This window comes from Lissotriton helveticus, chromosome 9 (genome assembly GCF_964261635.1).
Source record: "Lissotriton helveticus chromosome 9, aLisHel1.1, whole genome shotgun sequence".
NCBI lineage: Eukaryota > Metazoa > Chordata > Amphibia > Caudata > Salamandridae > Lissotriton > Lissotriton helveticus.
Window position 1 is genome coordinate 271,863,154 of NC_136070.1, and position 17,628 is coordinate 271,880,781.

The following is a 17,628-nucleotide window of genomic DNA, read 5'->3' on the forward strand; positions in this document are numbered from 1 at the left end:
TATGTGATGAAATCTCCAACCACTTCTCCCAAAAAATCGAGGATATCTATAAGAAAATATCCATTTCGCATGCAAATCTCAACCACAACATAGTAATTGACCCCATTTTCAGACCACTTAGTCTCAACACTTTGGATAAAATCCCCTTCCTAACCATCCCTGAAACTGAAGTCCTACTTACCTCAGCCAAATCAGGCTCCCCCAAAGACCTTCTCCCAGCCAAAATGGCAAAAAAACTTGCAGCCGATCTGGCCGCGCCTCTATGCGCTGTCTTGAATAGTTCCATCAGTGAATGCAAACTGCCGGATGAATGGAAAGCGGCCCAAATAATGCCCATCAGGAAAAACAATAAACTGCCTCCCGATATCATCACCAACTATCGGCCTATCTCGCTACTCCCTCTTTACAGCAAATTATTAGAAAATACATCAACACCCACCTTTCCAACTTTTTAGAATCCTCCAACTGTCTCGATCCCACACAATCCGGTTTCCGTCCCAACTACAGTACCGGATCCGCCCTGGTTAATGTGATCGATGACATCGCATGCAGGCGGATGCAGGTCGAGCGGTCATTCTTGTACTGCTCGACCTCCCCGCCGCATTCGATACCATCTCTCATCAAATCCTGCTAGAAAGATTGGAAACAGCTGGGATTCAGGGCACTGCATTCTGTTAGGGGTGGTCGAATTGGACCCCAATCATAAGTGTTCAATATAGATTCCACAGGGTGTAGACAACCCCGTTCTTTAAACCCTCGTGTGTCCCTGCGAGACTTTTGTACCTTTCCCTACAACCTCTTACTGAATACATCATGGTGTTTTGAGACGCTCCCTAAGCAGTTGAAAGGAAGAACTCACCCGCTAATCATTGCTTGGCTTACTGTTTGGTTAGTGACCACGCCCCCTCTACTCAGCGTTCTGCTCCGTGAGGTTCCCGTAGTGTTTCGAGTTCCTGCTGAATTCTATTAATCCCGTTTGTGCTCTTTTCCAGCTCCTGAGTTTCCGCCTTTGGGTTACGGTATTCCTTGTATCTGTTTTGGGTCCTGCCTATTTGTGTTTTCTCCCTCCCTGTTCCATTACCCTTCTTCGGTTTGGCACGCCCTTCCCCGGTGCCTAGCGTCCCCTTCCGCCTGGATTCCCCGCCTGCCCTTCTCTCCTCTCTGGTGTCCATTCCTAGCTGACCATCCCCCTCAGTGTTTTAACTCCGCGGTCATTCTTGTGATCGTTGGGGTTTCATGTATGTTTATTGTTTGCGCTCCACTCCGTCTTTAGGTTACGAGTGGAGCGTGTCTTGTCGATAGCGTCTTGTTAGGTACGCCCACTCCGTTCTGCTTTTCAGTCTCTATTCAGACGGGGTGTGTCTATTGTCCGTTTCATGTTGTATGTTCCCTTCTCCACTTGTCTTTAGCTTCTGAGTTGGACGAAGGGATTGTCTGTGTTATTTGTTTATTACTCGCTCCACGCTGTCTTAAGTTTATGCGTTGGAGTGGGAATCGCTGTATCACTTTGTCTTTAGCTTTATAAGTGATACTAGGGCCATCAACTGCACCAGTGGCGCCCAGTCCTGCTCTGTCTTCAGTTTATGAGTAGAACTGGATTTGGTGCATTCTACCTTGGAGACATCCTGGCTAGTCGTCCCCCAGGTTCTTTGCTGTATCTCCTGGTTCTTGTCTGGACTTCTAGCTTAAAGCCCTGATTCTCACCTGTGTGGTAAGTGGACTGTTATGTTGAACACTTATGTATCAGCCCTGTAAAGTACTGGTGAGGTTAGTATTGTTGTCTATTTATTTTCCAGTCTCTTGCCATCAAGACTGCAGCTACGTCACCTTGCTGGGGGAGAGTGGTATACTCCCTGGGAAATTCCCCCCACACTTTTTGGTAGCAGCTGCCTGTTAGCGAAGTTATACTTTCTCGCTTTGGTAGTTGTTGTTGGGAAGTGTGTGGGTCATTCATCTTTGCTCCTGTGGACGAACTACCTCCTCTCTCTCGAGGGGAATCCTTGACACATTCAACTGGATAAGGGACTTCCTCTATGGAAGAACACAAACTGTTCAACTCGGTCCCTTCAGTTCAGAAACCACCCCAGTGACCAAGGGAGTACCGCAGGGCTCATGTCTCAGCCCTTCGCTGTTTAACGTTTATGTCGCTCCACTCGCTGCTCTCCTAAGGGATAACGGGTTCAACCCACTCACCTACGCTGATGACACACAGCTCCTCCTCACCTTCGATAAAAACACCTCGAATATTAAAAACATCTTTTTAGAAGGCATGAGGACAATAACAACATGGATGAGCAGACATTTTCTCCAGCTAAATGCCGCTAAAACGGAGATAATGCTCTTTAAAGAAGCTGCACTCACCTGGTCCCCCAGCTGGTGGCCAGAAGAAATGGGCCAGGCTCCTCCACCCAAAACAATAATCAAAAACCTAGGAGTCCTAATCGATAACAAACTCAGCCTCACTGAACACATAGCCACCACTAAACGAGCCTGCTTTCACGCACTAAGTCTTCTCCGCAGAGTCTTTTACTTTCTCCCCTCGTCCACCCGGAAAACTCTGGTTCATGCCCTGGTCCTCAGTCGCCTGGACTTCAGTAATGCCTTGCTGATCGCGGCCAAGGAATCTGACCTGGACGGCCTTCAGGTAGTGCAGAACACAGCAGCCCGCCTGGTAACCAGCTCACCCTACCGTACCCCTTCACTGCCCCTATTGTGCAAATTACATTGGCTACCTATACGCTTGAGAATTAAGTTCAAAATTTGCTGCCTGGTGTTTAAGAGCCTTAACCAACTTGGCCCCGTGTACCTGTCAAAAAAACTGACTAGACACTCCCCTATGCGAACTCTCCGCTTGAAGGGGAAAGGTCTCCTTACTGTCCCACGAATTAAACAATCCAGATTGGGAGGTAAATCTTTCTCCCATCTGGCGCCCCTATACTGGAACCAGCTCCCATTAGACATTCGCCTCTGTACCAACTATCTTAGCTTTCGAAAAAAACTGAAGACCTCACTCTTTTGTTAAAATCCCCAGTTGCAAGGCCAGTTGCATCTATAGCGCGGAGATACCCCATGTGGGGTGATTCAGGAGCTTTATAAATGACAATAAATAAATAAATAAATAAATCCCCACTGTATGGAGTTCAGAGAGCATTAAATAGATGATCTTTGGCTGGACGGATTCCATATGAGGTCTTATTTGGGATCCAGATGTACGTTCCAGATCTTGACTGACATGGCGCAGTGGCAGCAGATACACCTTTTCACATAAATGAATGTTTCGCTGTTTCACAGGGATTACACAGACTTCCAGGACGAGATGGCCTAAATATCCTCTTCAAAAAGTCTGCCACTGAAGGAGTGAAGGAGCAATGAGCATCTCCTGGCTGAATTCCTAAAGTTGGGGATGTAGTTTAAGAGAAGATTGCAGTAAAGAAGTCTGACCTATCATACCGCGCATCGGTGCCAGTCCTCGCCATTTAAGGTAAAGAACAGTGATTTTGCCTCCGCTTGCTGGTTGTAAAGACAAAAGACTTGTCTCCATTGAACAAGTTAAATTGCATCATGTGGATAGTACAACATAGTAGGCCATGAGGACTCTTATGTACTTCCCTGAGCCCTTTCACTATCCTACAGGAACTTCCTCTACAAGTTTTAACAAACACCAATATTGTTTCCCCCTGGCTGGGGGGAGGAAAATGAACTACTGTTGATTCCAGTTACTGCTATAAATACAAAGCATACACCAGATGTGAGTACACAACTTGCTTCTGTTACTTCAAACACAGTTGTTGATGATGAACCACCTTTGGAGGTGTCTACCAGTTGTCTTCAGCCTACTACAGCTCCTGTTTTACAACAGACTGCTTCTGGTTACTTTGTCGATGTTGATGACTTTTCTTCTGAATCTTCACTGCATGTTGTTCCTGATTTCCTCATTTGGCTAAAATGTGCTTATCTGATCCCTCCATGGCGCTACATTTACGCCAGCTAAAAAAACAAAAACTTGTCTAAATCAGACAAACACGTTAAACTACCCAGCTAAAAAGGCCAATCTGATGTTCCAAAAAGAAGATAAAGGAGGAACTCTGGAGATTATGGATAGGGCATATTACAACATGAAAGTATCTAAACACGTTACGGACAAATCCACTTATATGAGGTTAAATCATGAGCCCACCATCGACATGGATTGAATCAGTGCCAAAACAAAAGTATTTTTGAGTACTCCCTTTCCAAGACGTCCTAATTTATACATATTGCCCAACATCCACAAAGATCAGAAAGATCCCCCATTCAGGCCAATTGTATCTGGATGTGGCTCTTTGTTTGAGCCCTTGGGTAAATATTTTGATTATGTTCTACAACTCATTATGCAATCGTGGCGTTAAGATGGACAAGATACCACAGATTTTTTAATACGTTTGAAGGACTTACCGAAGTTAAATATGGAAATTGGATACTGTGCACCATAGACGCCACTTCCCTGTACACATCTATACCGTTACAAGAAAGGATAGAAGCAGTGGAATAGGCATTACTCAACCAGGCCCACTTGAGAATCAACAAAGTGTTTCTGCTGGAAATACCACAGTTCTGCTTGCAACATAGTTAATTTAAATGGCAAAGTGATGTCTTTTTGCAAATCAGTGGGACCTCTTTGGGGGGCTCCAATATATGCAAATATCTTCATGGCAAAATTTTAATACAAACATATCTTTTCCACTAAAGAATCTATTATCGAGTCTGTTACTGCAGATACATTGCTGAAAATATTTTATTTGAAGGTACACAGAATACACTCATTAAGAATATGGCCAAATTGAACACTAAAAACGACAAGATTAGTTTTACCATTGGCAAAACTAATCTTGCATTTTTGGACATATGGATTGAAAAACGTGACGCAGAATTAAATACCAGAGTATACAGTTAAGCAAAAGATAGAAACAATGCTTTACATTTCCAAAGTTTTCCCCCTTCACAATTTTTGGAAAATGTGCCTTATTCACAGATGATGAGAGTCAAAAAGATTTCTTCCAACACAACACTGGGTGATTCAGCATAGATTAGAAAGAGATATTTTATTTACACCGAGGATACTCCATGCAGACTATGATAAGTTTTAAAGAGCGTCAATAACTATTAATAAAACAATTTAAACCTAAGAAGCATCAAATGGTGTTTGTCTCCAAATTATCAACAAACTCTAAATGCATTAAAAAAAGCAATTTTAAAGCGTTGGGGACCACTACAAACTCAGCCAGAATTATACATTCTATCATTGACCTGTGTTTGCATATACTTTAACCCTGAGGGCATGAGCAGATGTTATAATTGTGTGCAATGCAACAATGTCATAGTAGGGAATAACAACACACATCCAAGAACGGGTGAAACGGTGACCCTGAAATATTCCGCTGATTGTCACACAATGAACGTCATTGCATCACACATCAGAGAACGGGTGAGTGAAACTGTGAGCCCGAAATATTCAGCTGATTGTAACACAATGAACGTCATTTATTGCTCTTGTGGCTTGTTTTATAGTGGTAAAACGGAAAGAAAAGTGAAGATCAGGATAACTGAACTCAAGAGCATGATTCACAAAAAGAACACACACTCTACTTTAGTGGCACATTGGCTGGAACAATGTAATAACGTGGCTCAATTATGGTTCCTGATTTTAGAGACTGTAATGCCTGGAGCAGGGAAAAAACTCAATAAGATTCTATTACAAAGAGAAACATTTTGGATCAAGAAATTCAATACCATGATTCCTTTGGGTCTCAATGATAAACTGAGACCCAAAGGTTATAAGTTTTGAACTCTGGATACTCTACTCACACATTAGGCTACATCTAAGTCGCACACAATTGAATCACATCACATTGTATTCTATTACATTTGGGAGCTGGTTATATTGTGCATATGTATAGAAAAGCACAGTATTGTAAGCTTCAATGCATCACATGTAATGTTGATAGTCTCCTGTTTGCTACGCTGTTCACTATTTTCAGCAAATTTGATGGTGATGAATGGTAATCTGATTTAAACAACCCTGCATAGGGTATATTGTTAGCACTAAAGAAGCACCCTTACGGGGTCCATCGGTATTCCCGGTGATGGCATTAGCGAAAGATTTTATGCATTTGATTAGGTTGATGCGTTTGAGCTACTTTATGATTAAGGTTATTGATCGATTTCTTAATTCAAATATTACTGCTTTGTGATAACATTTTTTAAAAGAGGATAGACATATGTATTAAGGCTAGTACGTCTGCTGTTTGTTGTTCCATCTAATACATAGAAGAGAGGAGTTTTTGTTTCATTACGAGATTGGAATGACTTCGTTTTGTGATATCATTTAAAGATGGCTGCCATTACAGATTAAGGTTAGCAGATTTGTTGGTAGTCCGTTGTTCTTTTTGATATACGAAAAACACAGTCTGCACGATGCATCTATTTAGTTTGGAAATTGAAGTGTATCTCTAGTCGACGGAGTATGCTGTCTAAATGGGCATGAAGTCACAGAGCAGGCTGACAGGTAACGCCGTGATTGTGGAAGATGAGTTGTGTTGGTACAGTTTAAATTTTGTGCTTTGGTAGTTAACAATATTTTGTTTCCCCCTAACAGTAGTGCTTTGATGCAGCTGGATACGAACCATTGCTATTCATAAAGACGCTTATTCAGAATTAGGTATACATCATTACCCCTGAGGTATATAAATAGCGTGCTCAACATACGATACACGGTTTGAATCGGTCAGACATTTTTAAATTCGGATTATAATTACATCATGATGTTCTTTAATTAGACATTCCTTTGTTCCATATTTTGTGTGAGTACATCGTAGCATTATGTTGCACCTTGGGGATATGCAAGGTGTGGTCATAAGGCAGCTAAGATGGCGATTTCAACTGGTTGAGTGTGATGGTGGTTCTTATTTTATCAATATTGTTTTAATCTAATTTGGCATGTGACACATAAACAGGTTTGTGGTAATCGAAATGCTGGATTGGGCATGAGCACAGTACCGGGGTTGAAGCATGGTGAATTCTCAAGTGGATTGGAGGATAGTGTCAAGTTTTGGTCCGATTCAGGAACATAAAATCTTTAAAAAATCATATGCATTATGTTTATTAGTTTTCTTTACAGAGGGTCCTCAAGAAGGGACCATGAGTCCCGAAATGCATAGGGCAAGGGCAACATAAACATCAATGCAGAACTCACAGATGAAGCAGAATTAATAATAATTGGTAATGCAATATTGTTATGTGATATTCATCCAAAAATTGATGCTATAAATGTTAATATGATTATGTGAAATTAATTTATATCATGTAAACATGAACACATAAATAATACATTCGGTTTTGAGAATTCTATTGTGTAAGAGTTGAATTAATTTTATTTAGGTAACATGGTAATATGCTACATTTTATACACACTCAGCAGTGCACATAGGTTGTTCAGGTAACCTGACTTAAAACATTTTTGTGACTACATTGTTGGGAGACAGGAAGTTCCTTATCCCTGCGAAGCACGCAATAATTTGATTAAACACACGGAAGCGGTGGTAAAGTAGAAGAATACGGTGTGCGCCTCCCATGTTATTTCTTCAGTCGCATTTTGGATTGTCATTTAATTTCTTTTCTTGATTCTTTGGATTAGATTTGTGACTGTTTTTTTCTTGATCAGAAATTGGCATTGTCTCCCAGAACCCTCTGCTGTGGAACTAGTAGTTGAAGTGCTAAAACCTCACTTGTCATCACACAAAGTACGAAGACACCTGTCCCTTGTGAACATTTCTGCTTTTCCCAGATATGATTACATTGTTTGGGATATGGTCCAATATGATCATTTTGGTCTTACAGAGACACTGCAGATTCCTTACATCTTTTAAGGTAGCAATTGGTGACGTGATTACCCCTGGATTTATATCTAATAATTGGGATGTAAAAACAGTTAACTCAGTGCTCTTGGAGCTTGAATATTATACTGTATTTGAAAGTGAGGATTTGTACCTAAACTCTGCTAATTATGGGGAGATGTTTTGTTATCATCACTATGCAAATCATTAGTTACAAAGCGCTAGTGTTCCACATACAGTTTTAAATTTTACACAATGGGAACATTCCCCGACTCCCCCAGTGGATAGCTCCAATACATACATGGAATATTTTACATATTTTTCTGGGCATACTCCGTCAGATCCTATTTCCTTTTATTTTAAACATACCCCTTCACAGGCAAACAAAATAGGTTTATCGAAACAAAATTCATTAATTCGGGTTCACTGATTTGCCAGCTGGCTCTAAAAGGCTATGATTATTGGAGAGATACTTATGATTTAAAATCAGTCTGGGGAAAAAATTACTGGTAAGTGCAGGGAACAGACACTTTGTTTAGAGCCTGCTTGATTCCAAAACACATGATTTTTCTAAAACAAACAGTGCAGCAGACCACTTGTTTGGCTCTAACTAAAATCAAAGAAATTAACCTACCCTGTATTTCTTCAAATGCCCGCTTTGACAATCGGCAACATTTATTAAATTACACTGAGGAACAGCTCAATAGTATGGTGCAAAATCGTACATACAATTCAACACTTTTAGGTCCTCCCGGTTGGTTATTGGGGCCAGTGGGCAGAAATGGTTATTATGCACTTTTGGTTTTTAACTCTGCCCAGGGTTTTAAAGCTAGCAGACATGACCCTTGTTTCATCCAGTCCCAACACTCAGGAGTTGTTACCATCTATTCCTTGGGAAATTTGGAGTACATGGGTTTGCAAGATTTCTTGTTGGGTCCTAAGTTCCCGCGTTCTAAAAGATTTATTTATGCTACCTACACTGAAATATGAAAAAGTTGCAAATGGAAGCTTCTGTGCCTTCAAGGCAAATTGATCAAGAAAATGTGGAAAAAGCACTGGTTGTTGTTGATAATAGCATGAATACATTGACAACTTGTATTTACAATTTGAATACCACTGTATCATTTGCAATTGATATTATACAAAATTACATGTCTTCTTTATTCCATGGGCAGAGTCAGCTTCGGTCAATTATTCAGTTTGAGTTGGACACTACAGGTCTTAAATTCACGCTGCGTGCCCTGGAAATACCTGAACACAACACAATTATTTTTGCCTTTGTATTTAACACGTAGGCACCAATTAATTAGCTAATAAAGACGCTACTTACACAATGTTAAATATTGAAAAATTAGAAAAGTTGCTATTCACAGTAGCCGAGACACCGTCTGCCATTATTACATCGGGTGATCTCATTACCAATATCAACGTTTCAATTCATATTTTGCATGAAACATTTTTCAGTTCGCACATATCGGTGTTTAAGAGAGAGTTTTATCCACCAAGTGTGGTCATTGCCTTTTGATTACAAGTATGTCAGAGGGGAACAAGAGGGATTGGTTAGTGGAAAAGTATGTGTATCAGCGCTCAGCCACTCACTGATTTGTAAACAAGTGACACTTCACGGAGCATGTAACGCTTTGATGGCCAAATTGGCATGTTACTAGAAGGGATTACCAGCTTCTTCAATTTGTCCACGCTTTGGAATGGAAGTTATTAGAATATGAACAATCAAAGTTGTTGTGGAGTGACAGCAGGTGCCCCATATGTGGTTTCAGTCTCTCAGATAGTCACATGTTGCAACTTTGTGCAGTTTCCGCCGACGCACCTGGTTTCAGGAGTTAGCTTATGATCTTCTATTCCGACCTCGAAGGTTAATTTTGACAAACTGAGCAGATTAAAAGCCTTATTGTTTCAAAAGTATGTGGCGCTTACATCTGCCAGGGAATTCTTTGAACTACAAGTAGCAAGTGTGTCCTCCGAAATTCAAACGCTATTGTGCACAACACTGCCTCAACATCTTGGTGAACTTATGCAATGCGTATTTAAAGCTTCTAACTACTCTGGTGTGGTGCATTTCTTTAAAGCGTGTGGGTCTGGCTTTATCAGCACGATTCAGACCATTTGTGGAGTGATTCCGTCCTTCATACATTCTATATTTTCTAGTGTTTTTGGAGGCATACCACTGGTGTTATTCCTGATCTGTGGTATTTTGGTCCTATTTTTGTTGCTCAACAATGGAAGTTCCACCTCAAGGCGAAATGATGGTGATGGATCTGCCTCACATCCAACTGTGACATGAACGCGCAATAAAGTGTTTTGGAGAGTCTTTGCTTCAGGAATTGAACTATAAGTAGTTCCTTCCCTTTCGACTAGTGTGGTTTACCAGCATGCAGCCTGTATTCCACTGTCTGTGGTGACCTTTCGAGTGTACACTTGACATCTACCTTGCAATGCAATAGGTACAAACTATGGAGATGGATCTGTTAATGCACGGATGAGGACCCATTTTCAGAGTTGTCCCATGAATATGTCACTGCTTCAGGATGCTCTCTATAAGACATTCTCTTTGGATATGGATGCTTTGGCTCCTGATTTCCTGTATACCGGCAATTCTCATGTGGGTGCACAGCAGGGTGACAAGCCTCTGGTAGTGACTTATGGTGTAGACCACGTGTGTTCTTTGTAACTAATCAATGCGGCTATTGTGGAAATATCGTCTGCGGAAGAATCCTGCTTGGATTCCCTTGACACTGGATATTTGGATGACATCTTGGAAGCTTCTTTTGATTTTTAATTCGGCCTTTGTTTTTACAAATTTTTTAACAGGTTTCTTTTTCAATTTGGCTTTTTTATTGGTTTGCTTAGGCTGTTAAAGTATTTAGCATTAATTGTATGCTTAGTTTTAGACTAGTCTAAGTAGAAGCTCAGTCTTTTTACGGCCAAGGGCAGTGAGGCCCTCTTGGACACACTTTAGGTCTCCGTTTTAGTTTGATATTTTATACGTGTTAGCAGACTTTGTTTAGCTAGATTGTTATTTTCTTGCATGATATTCTACTGCAAAGATGCAGTGTATATGCTGTTGGTTTTTAGAAAGTCTTTCCTGCTATATAATCTATACTCTTCATTTAAGGCTAGGAACAGTAAGAGTTATCCTTGTGTTTCCATTGCTCACTCGAAGACAGCTTCTGACATATACACACATCATTGCATCAGAGCAATTTTTCTGACACAGTAGCTTTATTATATACACAGTGCCCTGTCCTTTACCTTAGGTTCAGAAACAGGTTTATTTAGACATTTGTCCTTAAAACATTCTAAAAACACACTTAACAATTAAAAACTTTAAAGGAACCTCACTCCTAGCAAACCGAGCAATCCCAACTGCCACATCTAAATGTCGCATCTCAGACAATAACACCACCGCTTTGTTCCTATGGAGAACATCATATTTTAAAAACAGAGGTAAGAAGATAAACTCCAGCCATGACGGTACTGGAACATCTGGTGCGTTCGACATGCAACCCTGCTAAAGCTGATCTTCCATCTTGCTCCTGTAGAGAGGGATTGCCAATCCAGTCTAGACCTTGTCATTCAGGTATGGGGTCTCGGGATAACCTAAGAGATCGGGCGGAGGGCACACCCACTATGCTCTCAGAGTAGGGGTAGTGCTATGTAAGAATATATATAGACTGCTGCCATGGTTGGATTGTTCATTTTTTACACCATGTTCATAATGCTGCTTACATTGCTTTGTTTCATCTGCCTAATAATTGCAGCTCATTTTCTCTATGCAAGAGTAAGATTGTTCCATTAAATGTATTGAAAACTTCCCTTGTATCTTTCTTATGTCTACAAAGAACATGCATGGAATGGCTTCCAGCCAACAAGGTAATGGATAACCAAGTGTCTCCCATCATAGTTCACAATAGGTTGCCCCATGGCCCCAACAGTCCCGAAGGTCAGCCAAAGAATCTCCCTATGTATCCAACCACTGTTGCTCCAGGTGTCCCCGGTAAGGCCTAACTTATCTCCTTGAATGTGGCGCGCCTGGAATCTAAAATAGTACGTCCGGACTGGTGTGAGTTTATTAAAGAGTATGACATATGCCTCTTTAAAGAGACATGGTCCCTCCAACCACAGTTGCATGTTGGCTATGCCAAATATACCAAGGTCGCCACCAGGGCAGGCAAGGGCAGGCCTTGTGGGGGTCCTACGATTTGGGATAAGATTACAGTGAGAGGTACGATAACAGACATCATGGTCATATATCACTCCAGTCACCAGATGTAAGAATAATTGTGGGGGGCAACTTTAATTGTCAGTTTGAGCCTTTGGGTCTCGATAGCCGTCTCTGTCAGTGGAAGAGGATGATTTATGGTCAGTCCCAGCCAAACATCTCCCCTGGGAAAATGGTCTCCGACTGCAATAAAGATCACAGTCCTTACCTTAAATCAGGGGTTGAGAGCCTGTAATGGCAGAACCAGCTCAGATGGACTAAGGGCGCACACACTTAATCGCCCAAACTCAACCTGCTTGATTGATTACATTCTTTGGGACCTTCAACTATGGCAACAAATCGAAGACATGAAAGTCATGCCTCCACAGGATAGTGACCACAATGCTCTAGTCCTTACGCTGACTTTAAACTAAGTTTAACAGGCTGAACACTGTAGAGAACTACTGGACAGGAGATTGCGGATCACTACAAATATGTGCAGGGTTAAATGGTGTAGCTTGGAGACCTCGCAAGAGGCTTAAGTCAAATTTTCTGTATTCTGGCTGAAGGGATAGAGGGTCTGATGCCACTTTTTATTAAGGGTTGGGAAGAGTCACTGGGTTCCATTTCTGAGATCTACATTTGGCTGTGCAGGAAGCTAAGGACCCTATTTTTCGTTGAAACCAAGCATATTGTTGAGAGGAAGCAGCCTCTGACCTGGTACAACAAAACCGGCAGAGACACCAAATCCAAATTGGTTGAGGCAATAAAGGCGCAAAACTGGTCCTTGATCCAGGAGGCCAGGCAGATCCATAAAAAGGCCTTTGTTAATGCTAAAAAAGACTGGGAAAGGGACAGATGGGAGAGCTTAATACAAGCTGCCAATTGTAAGGATCACCATCGGTTCTGGGACATTGTCTCTAGTAGCACTAGGGAAGGGTCCCGTCCCACGGATGTTAACATTTCAGCAAGTGACTGGGTAGCCCATTATTCAAGCCTCTATGTGAATAAGAGAGAACTGTCCCCAGCTGTTAGTGATTCCGTAGGGTTGGGGATTAGGGACCGATTAGCACAGGTTATAGGAGAGAAGGCTGACATCTTTGAAGCAGCGGCCCACGGTGTGCCCTCAATGACCAGGGAGTAACAGAGCAGGAAATATGTCTAGCCACACAGAGCATAGAACCCAATAAAGCACCAGGTCTAGATAAAATTCCCAGGGACGTATTTCAGAGAGAGGCCTACATCTGGGGTGCTTACGTCTCTCCATTATTTAAAGCTTTTCTAAAGGGGCCCCTTTGCCCCCCCACATGGGCTGGGGCCGAAATCATACCCATTCATAAGAAAGGGCCTTGCAATGAACCATCAAATTATAGACACATAAGTCTTATAGATAGCTCGCAACAGCTGTCTTGTAGGCTCATACTTGGCAGACTGCAGGAGTGGATAGTTAGGAATGACATTCTGTCCCCCCTACAGGCGAGCTTTAGAGAGGACACAAGCACAATACACTAGGTGTTCCGGCTCCAGAAGGTGTACTGGAAGGTGGTCACCCTGGGGTGTTGACGTCTCTATGTCGTGGTTGTTGACCTTCGCTCTGCTTTTGATTTGGTCCCCAAATCCCCCCAGTGGCGGGTACTGAGAGATCCCCTTGCAAGCAGGTGCAGTAAGTGACTGCACTCGCCTGCAAGGGGATGTCTGAGGGTCCATACGACACCCCTCCAGAGGGCTGCTATCAAGGGGCGCATTCACAGTGCACTAGTTTTCATGTGGCGCACTGTCAGTGCACCTCCTGACAGCTTCTTTGCCTCTGCGCCTAATAATAATACAAGTTGCACCAGCGTCTGCAGCCCTTTCTGTAATACCAAAGTGCCCAGTGGGAGCGCAAAGCGAACTCACATGCCGGTTGCGCCCCCAGGGCACTTTCCATAATATAGCCCTGATTTTTTCCAATATATACTGAGCCTATTACGGCATTACCCCACGGTGGCATAAATGTTTCTGTTACTGTCGATAAAACAATAAAACGTCCAAAATTTATGAGGATTCAGCGGTGACCGTGCTTATCACATTTTGTGATGCAGGAAATGGGTAGGTCTACCATATTATCAAGGCTAATCAGGATATCACAGAAACCTGCAAGGCAATGCCAATTATAGCATTACTCCAGGAGGTGTTGGATACATCTGGCAGGAAATTGAGGAGTGTAGACATTTACCGTGATTCTGATTGTTACATGAAACATTTATGTGATGATCTATCAAAGGCAATGCCATTTGCTACATGGTTTTAAAAACAGCTTTAAAATATTCAGAAGTGATTATGAAGAGAAATGACTTGGTTTCAATATACCCTCAACAATCACATTTGAAGTGAACAAAGCATCTCTTAAAGAACTTTCTCCCCAGTTTAGAAAGATACCAATATGTTTCTGTACCTGGTTTAATGCATATATTTCAGAGACAGTATCAGAAAATAGCCAGCTCCAACTACACCATTGTTGGTGGAGAAAGGGGCAATAGGGGCCCAAACTGCCAGCTTGTAGTTTGAAATTCTTGCAAAAGGTGGGCTCCAGTGCCAATGTTAAGAGTTCTTTTTCTCAGATCAATGTTTTCATGGGGAAGAAAAGGTGAAGACTAAACCAAGAGCAACTGGTGATGAGTCCCATTGATGAGAACGCTACAGAATATGGGAATTTCTCAGAAATAGGCTAATTGTGAAAGACGATGCTCTTTGTATCACCAAATATTATCTGTTAATTGAGTAACATTAGTACAACTATGAGTCTGATCATCTGATCAATCAAATATACAATAAAGCACAATAAAGCAATATTAAAGTACTATTAAAAATATACCTCCAATTGTAAAAGTAAAGGGACAATTTTCCAGTGTCATAACAACTCCACCACAGAAACATACACACACTCAGGCATGAGCACACACATACGCATATAGGACCTCTATCCCTTCAGCTGATTTTTCTCAGTTATTTGAACCTACAGATTGATATGTTTATCTATGGCTCGCAGAAGCCTAGGCAACCTCTAGAGGTTTAAAAACTGCCTCTGAGATTTCCTAGACATTAAGTTGTTACTAGAATAACCTTTGTAGGCAAATAAACTGAATAATTCTGAGGAATATCCCACTTAAAAGTAATATATCACAACTGTAGAATAATTTTAATCATGAGAAGGAAATGTATTTGACTTACAGATTCACATCACATGACTATTGTAACAATAAATCCAATTTACTTTTATTCTTATAATGTCCCTGATCAAAATCTGTTAAGTTCATATCCAATATCCAAAAGTGATCATAACATGATGTTTGATCAAAGAGAGGAAAACAGATCTTGCGCGGTTTAAAATCCAAACCCCTGCAATGATTTCAACAGATCTTCAATTCTGACAACCTATACAGTCACAGCCAAAATGTGGTTTGCATTTATAATCCTGCTTTTTCAAGGCTAATTTAGCATAGTCTATTTTGCTTCTGTGTTCATCAGGTTCAATACAAGTTATGACATGCAAAAGGAAATCTCTAAATATATCCGAGCTAGTAGTGAGCTCTTGTAATTTGCATAGTCTGTGAGAATTACTTTGCATACAAAATAATTCACTCAATGGTAAAGTTGCAAGATACTCCAAATGTTCATTTGGGGGAAATCGAGTGATTCTTATTTATGTTGCTCGTGATATGGCTCTCACATCTACCAACAATAAAAAAAAAAGAGGTAAACAGTTGAGTCAATGTATGGTGAAATATTTAGGGTTTTCCTTTTCAATATATATTTCTTGACAAGCAAATCAATGATCTTTTACTTAAATAGGTTGATCCTCAATTAATCAAGAAGATTCCATTAAAATCTTTTTATATTGTTTGGCAGGGTCTGTTGCAAAGATTTCAGCATCAGAGATGACACAGGGCTTTGGTACAGTCATCATTGCCCAGATCTTTTTATGACACCTTCCCGTCAGGATTCAGGAAAGAATGTTGCACATAAACTGCTATGCTAAATATCGTGGATGATATTCGTAGATCCTTGGATGAAGGTGGCACTTGCCTCCTAATCCTACTTGACACACAGTCCTTAACTGGTTCACTCTATACCTGCAACATCGCTCGCAACAAATAAAAATCAACAACTGTCTCTCGAAACCAACATCAATTCCCCATGGTATCCCCCAAGGCTCAATTCTCTCCCCTTCCCTGTTCAACTCTTCATGGAACCCCTTACTCTTATCCTGAACCAAGCAGGTGTAAAATACCACTACAACATTAATTCACCGCGTGACGTCATTCATCTGACGATACACTAATCAAGGTACAATCTTGGCTTAACACCAACCACTTAAAGTTGAACCTCAATAATAACGGAAATAATACTTTTCTGCCTGAAAAACAACCCTCTTCCAATGCAAGATTGGCTCACTAACCTGGACGCCCTCAACTGCTCTCTTACACTATCCAACTCCGTAAAGTCCCTGGGCATCACTCTAGACAGAAATTTGCCAATAAAAGACCATATCAACAACTCAACCAAAGGAGCGCTGTACACTCTTAAAAATATAAAGAAAATGAAATCGTTTATTCCGCCGGATGATTTTAAGATGGTAGTGCAGGCTCTTGTCCTCTCAAAACTGGCTTGTGGCAACGCCATCCTCACAGGAACTCCAACAACCCACCTTGCACCACTTACAACAGTTGTCAACATGGCTGCTCAGCTACTAACAGGTGTTAAACTATTTGAGCACATTACACCGGCTTCAAAAAACCTCAACTGGCTTCCCACCGAATGGAGATACATCTTCACGACTGCTTGCATCACCTACAAAGCCCTGCATACCCCCAACCCAAACTACCTTGATTCCAATATCTCCAAAGCAGGAAGAGCCAGGGTGCTGAGAAGCTCCAACTCACTTCTTTTCATCCCTCCCAAACTGAAAAAGAAATCCTCACAGACTCGCTCATTCTCTGGTAATGCTCCTAGGATCTGGAATACACTCCCCAGTGACCTCCGTTGTAACCCATCCTTTCCATGCTTCAAATGGGACCTTAAACTCCTACGCACAAATACTTTAATACTCATTCTAACTAAGCTTTTCTCACAATTAAGTCACACAATCCTTCCATACCCTATAGGCAGGCGTATGATTCTGATGTTTTGCAGTGTCCTCTTTGTCCTTTGCCTTAATCCTGTTTTTAATGTCCTGTAACGTTCTTGACTGCATAATCTATTCCCTTGACATGTTTATTTTGACAGTTACCTTTATGTTGTTGACTGTTCTATTTTTTTTGGTTCTTCTATGTAACGACCCAGAACGATATGTAAAGTGCTCTGATGCCTTTGGGTCTAGCTAGCGCTATATAAAACCTATAAATAAATAAAAAAGTAAATAAATAAATGAATGAATGAAAGGTGTCAGGCTTGGAAGCCTTCCTCTTGGACTCTAAAACCCATGTGCTATATCAATTGTAAGGGCCTGCATAGTTTATGCTGGTGCTTGCGAGGGGCTAGGTTGGGACATGTCTTAAA

The 17,628-nt window shown here is 41.3% G+C and overlaps 1 protein-coding gene across 3 annotated transcripts in view; it reads right to left on the bottom strand.

The window, feature by feature from the left end:
- Window positions 1-17,628, bottom strand: part of VIPAS39 (VPS33B interacting protein, apical-basolateral polarity regulator, spe-39 homolog) — a 303,099-nt gene that overhangs the window by 201,282 nt on the left and 84,189 nt on the right. The window lies entirely within an intron of this gene.